This window comes from Chroicocephalus ridibundus, chromosome 21, assembly GCF_963924245.1.
Source record: "Chroicocephalus ridibundus chromosome 21, bChrRid1.1, whole genome shotgun sequence".
NCBI classification, from domain to species: domain Eukaryota; kingdom Metazoa; phylum Chordata; class Aves; order Charadriiformes; family Laridae; genus Chroicocephalus; species Chroicocephalus ridibundus.
In genome coordinates this window covers 4,463,014-4,469,013 of record NC_086304.1, presented here as the reverse complement: position 1 = coordinate 4,469,013, position 6,000 = coordinate 4,463,014, and positions in this window count along the sequence as shown.

Genomic DNA, 6,000 nt, shown 5'->3' with positions numbered 1-6,000 from the left:
CGTCAGCTGAGCACCGGCAAACTCATTTCCCACGGTGACTGAGCAAAAAAAAATGCCTGCGAGAGCTCAAGGAAAAGGTGAAAGGATCTCATTTGCCTTCCTGGCTTCTGCCATGCGTCCTGTGTCAGCTCAAAAGCACCAGAGGGGGGGATTTGCTGCAGACACTGGAGTGGAAGCCGGAGTCCTGCTGGGTAGTAAAGCCCTGGTGAACCCCATTTGCTCCAGGAGCAGCACTGTCCTGGTTCCAGCGGGGATAGGGTTAATTTTTCCCGGTATTCCATGCCATGTGAGCCATGCCCACCCTGAGCTGGCGGCAGGCTGGGGTCCGGTTGGTGAGCAGCGGGGAGCAGTGGTTCCATAATCGTGTTTGTATGTTCCTCTGTCCGTGTTAGTGTTGTTGTTTGCCTGTTCCCTTTGCTGTTCTGTTAAACTGCCTTTGTCTCAACCCAAGAGTCTTGCCTTTTTCTTCCGATTCTTCCTGTATTGGGAAGGCCCAAGAGAGCGGCACGTGGTTCTTTGTTGCTGTCTGAGTCCACGACAAAACCACGGCAGTCCTTTTTGGCGCCCAACGTGGGGCTCGTGGGGCTCAAAGGGTTGAGATAACGACAGAATCCAACTAGAACGTGGAAAAACGAATTTTTTGTATGCATTTATTTTATTAGGTAAATAGTCGCTGGTCACCATGTTGCTTGGTTTGTTCTCATGGCTGTGTTATATAAATTCCTATATGGCTTATGTACTCCCTGCAATGCTGTTTACCGTGTCTGGAAGAGGGATGAGGATTATCATTCTGCTGCCCTGTGCGATATCTGTTTATGATATGATAACATCACTGTTCAGACAGCTATTTTGGGGTGTTTATGTGGTGTTGCTGTCCTGTCCGTACATTGGGCACCGTCTCTCAGAATTTGTTAATAATTTCCCCAGCCCTTTTGCCTCCCTTTTCTCCTTCGGGTCAGGTATGACAGCTTTTGAGAATTTTGAATATCCTTGGGATGCTCAAACCAGCGTGTTCCTAGTGCTATGTCTCCTGAATACGTTCCAGGTCTTGTTTAGGGTTAAGCGACTATTTACGACTACCACCCAGAGATCTGCTCCGAGGCTGGATAGTCAGGGGTGGCACGGCATGTGGGAGAGCATGGGCAGGTACCTAGAGAACTACTCACCTCCAATGGTCTGGGACTTCACCCCTGAACAATTACAGGACCCTGATAGAGTGGCAGAATATTTGAAGGGAAAATGCTGTGGCTATTCTAGAGAGGCACAACTCACCGCGCTGTGCTGGGCCCTGGCCAGTATCCACCAGGCACTGCTCAGAATTATGCAGCACCCTCAGGGGGAAGAGATGGAGACCAGACCGGCAGACACTGCGGCTACTGCAACCCCTGCGACGGACACTGCGGCTACTGCAGCCCCTGCAGCGGACACTGCAGTTACTGCAACCCCTGCGGCGGACACTGCGGCTACTCGAACCCCCGTGGCAGCCACTGCCACTGAACCAGGGAACCAACCCGTGCCAGTATCAGTTGCCCCCATACAGAAGAAGAAGTACACGAAGAAATCAGTTCTCTTAGTAAGGGATGACGATGAACCAGGGCCATCACGAGAGCAGGAGGAAGAGGCAGAACCAGAGATAATTACTCGATCCCTATCCTTGAGTGAGCTGCGGGATATGCGAAAAGATTTTAGCCGACTTTCAGGCGAGCACATTGTCACCTGGCTGCTCCGGTGCTGGGATAATGGGGCCAGTAGCCTGGAATTAGAGGGTAGGGAGGCCAGGCAGCTGGGATCCCTGTCTAGGGAAGGCGGCATTGACAAGGCGATTGGGAAGAAGACCCAAGCCCTCAGCCTCTGGAAACGACTCCTGTCAGGCGTGAGGGAGAGGTACCCCTTCAGTGAGGATGTTGTATGTCAGCCAAGCAAGTGGACTACCATGGAAAGAGGTATCCAGTACCTGAGAGAATTAGCCGTGCGGGAGATGATTTATTATGACTTGGACAATGCAGACTTACCCACAGACCCTGATGAGGTGCGATGCACAAGGCCCATGTGGCGGAAGTTTGTGCGGAGCGCACCATCGTCATACGCCAACTCCCTGGCAGTAATGGAATGGAAAGGTGAAGAGGGACCAACGGTGGATGAGGTAGCTGGCCGGCTCCGGCGCTATGAAGAAAGTCTCTCTTCCCCCCATGTCTCAGCTGTGGAGAAGCTGTCATGGAAGGTCCAGCAACTTGAAGAGAATATGTCCTACTCCCCACCTGCATGGGCCAGTGTCTCAGCTATTAGGAGCAGGCATTTCCCCACTCAAGAGAGAGAGTACAGAGGGTACACACCACGAGGCACCCTGTGGTTCTACCTGCGGGACCACGGAGAGGACATGAGGAAGTGGGATGGACAACCTACTTCGATCCTGCGGACACGGGTACAGGAGTTGCAAGGAAGGACAACCACAAAAGGGGATCCCTCCAGGAAAAGTGCTGCCCCAGTTTCCAGTGGGCAGTTCCCCAGACAGAGCAGAAGGCCTGATCTTGCTTCTGATCCTCTTGAAGGAACTTCCAAGTCATTTATGCAAGAAGTGAGTAACGGACACTATGACCAGTATTAGAGGGGCCCTGCCTCCGGCCAGGTGGAGGAAAGGGACAACCGGGTTTATTGGACGGTGTGGATTCGATGGCCTGGCACATCAGACCCACAGGAGTATAAGGCTCTAGTGGACACGGGTGCACAGTGTACTTTAATACCATCAAGCTATAGAGGGGCAGAACCCATTTGTATTTCTGGGGTGACAGGGGGATCCCAAGAGTTGACTGTACTGGAGGCAGAAGTGAGCCTAACTGGGAATGAGTGGCAAAAGCATCCCATTGTGACTGGCCCAGAGGCTCCATGCATCCTTGGCATAGATTACCTCAGGAGAGGGTATTTTAAGGACCCAAAAGGGTACCGCTGGGCCTTTGGCATAGCTGCTTTGGAGACGGAGGAAGTTAAACAGTTGTCTGCCTTGCCTGGTCTCTCGGAGGATTCTTCTGTTGTGGGGTTGTTGAGGGTCGAAGAACAACAGGTGCCGATTGCTACCACAACGGTGCATCGGCGGCAGTACCGCACTAACCGAGACTCTCTGATTCCCATCCATGAGCTGATTCGTCAACTAGAGGTTCAAGGAGTGATCAGCAAGACTCGCTCACCCTTTAACAGTCCCATATGGCCGGTGCGAAAATCTAATGGAGAGTGGAGGCTAACTGTAGACTACCGTGGTCTGAATGAAGTCACGCCACCGCTGAGTGCTGCCGTGCCGGACATGCTAGAACTCCAGTACGAACTGGAGTCCAAGGCAGCCAAGTGGTATGCCACGATTGATATAGCGAATGCATTCTTCTCAATCCCTTTGGCAGCAGAGTGCAGGCCTCAGTTTGCTTTCACTTGGAGGGGCGTCCAATACACCTGGAATCGACTGCCCCAGGGGTGGAAACACAGCCCCACCATTTGCCATGGACTGATCCAGACTGCACTGGAACAGGGTGAAGCTCCAGAACATCTGCAGTACATTGATGACATCATTGTATGGGGAAACACAGCAGAAGTTGTTTTTGAGAAAGGGAGTAAAATAGTCCAAATCCTTCTGAACGCTGGTTTTGCTATAAAGCGAAGTAAGGTCAAGGGACCTGCGCAGGAGATCCAGTTTTTAGGAGTAAAATGGCAAGATGGACGCCGTCAGATCCCAATGGATGTGATCAACAAAATAGCAGCTATGTCTCCACCAACTAGTAAAACGGAAACACAGGCTTTCTTAGGTATTGTGGGTTTTTGGAGAATGCATATCCCAGATTACAGTCAAATTGCAAGCCCTCTGTATCAAGTAACCCGGAAGAAGAATGATTTTAAATGGGGTCCTGAGCAAAGACAAGCTTTTGAACAAATCAAACAGGAAATAGTCCATGCAGTGGCCCTGGGGCCAGTCCGGGCAGGACAAGATGTTAAAAATGTGCTCTACCGCGCAGCCGGGGAGAACGGCCCTACCTGGAGCCTCTGGCAGAAAGCACCAGGGGAGACCCGAGGTCGACCCCTGGGGTTTTGGAGTCAGGGATACAGAGGATCCAAAGCCCACTACACTCCAACAGAAAAAGAGATATTGGCAGCATATGAAGGGGTTCGAGCTGCTTCGGAAGTGGTTGGCACAGAAGCACAGCTCCTCCCAGCACCTCGACTGCCGGTGCTGCGCTGGATGGTCAAAGAAAGGGTCCCCACCACACATCATGCAACTGATGCTACATGGAGTAAGTGGATTGCACTGATCACGCAGCGAACTCGAATGGGAAACCCCAGTCGCCCAGGAATTCTGGAAGTGATCATGGACTGGCCAGAAGGCAAGGATTTTGGAATGTCACCAGAGGAGGAGGTGACGCGTGCAGAAGAGGCCCCACCATATAATAAACTGCCAGAAAATGAGAAGAAATATGCCCTCTTCACTGATGGGTCCTGCCGTATTGTGGGAAAGCATCGAAAGTGGAAGGCTGCTGTGTGGAGTCCTACACGACGGGTTGCAGAAGCCAGTGAGGGACAGGGTGAGTCGAGCCAGTTTGCAGAGGTGAAAGCCATTCAGCTGGCTTTGGACATTGCTGAGCGAGAAAAATGGCCAGTACTTTATCTCTACACTGACTCATGGATGGTGGCAAATGCTCTGTGGGGGTGGTTACAGCAGTGGAAGCAGGGCAACTGGCAGCACAGAGGCAAACCCATCTGGGCTGCTGAACTATGGAAAGATATTGCTGCCCGGATAGAGAATCTGGTTGTGAAAGTACGCCATGTACTGTCATGCCCATGTACCGAAGAATCGGGCCAAGGAGGAACATCAGAACACCCAGCAGGTGGATCGGGCCGCTAGGATTGAAGTGGCTCAGGTGGATCTGGACTGGCAACATAAGGGTGAACTATTCATAGCTCGGTGGGCCCATGACTCCTCAGGCCATCAAGGGAGAGATGTGACATATAGATGGGCTCGTGACCGAGGGGTGGACTTGACCATGGACACTGTTGCACAGGTCATCCATGAATGTGAGACATGCGCTGCAATCAAGCAAGCCAAGTGTTTGAAGCCTCTTTGGTATGGAGGACGATGGCTGAAATACAAATGTGGGGAGGCCTGGCAGATTGATTATATCACACTGCCACAAACCCGTCAAGGCAAGCGCCATGTGCTCACAATGGTGGAAGCAACCACCGGATGGCTGGAAACATACCCTGTGCCCCATGCCACTGCCCGGAACACTATCCTGGGCCTTGAAAAGCAAGTCCTGTGGCAACATGGTACCCCAGAGAGAATTGAATCAGACAACGGGACTCATTTCCGAAACAGCCTCATAGACACCTGGGCCACAGAGCATGGTATCGAGTGGGTGTATCACATCCCCTGTCACGCACCAGCCTCTGGGAAGATAGAACGATACAATGGACTGTTAAAAACTACACTGAGAGCAATAGGTGGTGGGACTTTCAAACACTGGGATACACATTTAGCAAAAGCTACCTGGCTAGTTAACACCAGGGGATCTACCAATCGGGCTGGCCCTGCCCAATCAAAACTTCCACGTACTGTAGAAGGGGATAAAGTCCCCGTAGTGCACATGAAGAATATGCCAGGGAAGACAGTCTGGGTCAGTCCTGCCTCAGGCAAAGGCAAACCCATCCGTGGGATTGCTTTTGCCCAAGGACCTGGGTGCACTTGGTGGGTGATGCAGAAGGATGGGGAAGTCCGATGTGTACCTCATGAGGATCTGATTTTGGGTGAGAATAGCCAATGAATCAAATTGTGTGCTGTTAATTGCTAAGTAACACTGTCACTGTATGTCCTCAATGCTATAATTGCTATCAGTTGTACTACAAGTAAGGCACAGGGATGATGGGATAAGAACTGACCTCAGCAGCTGGCGCCCAGCAGTTTCCTCAAGATCTACATCTTCAGCCCATGCACTGTGGGCATGAGCCACACCGGGTGCACCAGTCACA